Here is a 289-nt window from a genome sequence, read left to right as displayed (position 1 = left end):
CTTGACAACAAGGAGCACATCTTTCTTTCTTTTAATTCTAAAAAAAAACATCTCATTTTTTCGGGAAAATCTTAGGCCTCTTTTGGTTCATAGGATAGGATTATTATAGAAATAGGAATCTTATAGGAAATGAGATAACATGTATCTCAAATCCTATGAATAGGAATAGGAAACAAGATGTCATTTGGTTGACACCAAAGGAATTTTTCCATTGAGTCTAGGCTTTTTTTATTTTCTTATGAAACGTGAAGGATAGGAACCAATCCTATGTAGGAATAGGAATCTATTC

The sequence above is a fragment of the Triticum urartu genome, chromosome 7 (assembly GCF_003073215.2).
Source record: "Triticum urartu cultivar G1812 chromosome 7, Tu2.1, whole genome shotgun sequence".
Lineage (NCBI taxonomy): Eukaryota > Viridiplantae > Streptophyta > Magnoliopsida > Poales > Poaceae > Triticum > Triticum urartu.
This window is presented reverse-complemented; position numbering follows the sequence as displayed.